The sequence below is a fragment of the Eleginops maclovinus genome, chromosome 22, assembly GCF_036324505.1.
Source record: "Eleginops maclovinus isolate JMC-PN-2008 ecotype Puerto Natales chromosome 22, JC_Emac_rtc_rv5, whole genome shotgun sequence".
Classification (NCBI taxonomy): domain Eukaryota; kingdom Metazoa; phylum Chordata; class Actinopteri; order Perciformes; family Eleginopidae; genus Eleginops; species Eleginops maclovinus.
This window is the reverse complement of record NC_086370.1, coordinates 9,109,955-9,110,832: the sequence shown is the minus strand read 5'-3', so window position 1 is coordinate 9,110,832 and position 878 is coordinate 9,109,955.

Genomic DNA, 878 nt, shown 5'->3' with positions numbered 1-878 from the left:
CATCTGTTATTATACTTTCAGTCTCTTTGGTTTATCAGGACTTGTTGAACTAATTGTTGAATTCCTAATCTATGTGAAAATGTCATATATTTTGACAGTGCAAATCATCATGGGGGGGGGGTTCAAATTTTAGACACAAACAAACTGAGAAACGATGTGTAGGATTTTTTTATTTAGGGAATACTTTACCCTGTTAGATCACTTGTACATCAATTACTCACCCTGTGTTACCAAGAATTTATGAGGAACATTTTGATCTTCTTATATTTCTCCAAATAATTCAGAATTGCAATGTTTTGATGAATTTACGTGGGAAGCATTTAAAAACCGCAAAACTAAAACATCCGTTCACTCTCACTCTAGCCAGGCTTGAGTAAAAATGCATTTGTCTGTGAAGTTATACCACACACCTTATGTGAGTTGTTGAATGGACGTTTCTGATGAAGACTATTTACAATGCATTAGCACTTTTATATGTTTTTGATTATTCGTTCACCGTGAATGCATTGGGAATGAACTAAATTTCCCGCTACTATTTTAACGTAACACGGGGAAAGTAATTAATGTAAAAATGATCATTCCTTTAAATGAGCGCTGCATTTTCTATACTTCCCATTATGATTTTTGTCCATTCTTTAATTTGAGGGCTGGTCGACAAAATCAGAGGGCTAAAATTAACTTTAGGATTACGGAAGTCAAACTCAAACATCATACTGGAATGATGAAACTCATGATAAGCTACATGTTTTCAGTCAGAGGAAGACCTACATTTCATTGTTTAGAAAAAAAAGCAATCCAGATGTGTTACGGCTTCCTCTTGGATGTACTGTACGAGGGGCTTTATAGGTCTAGTCCTTTGAACCCTGCAGATTCTACTT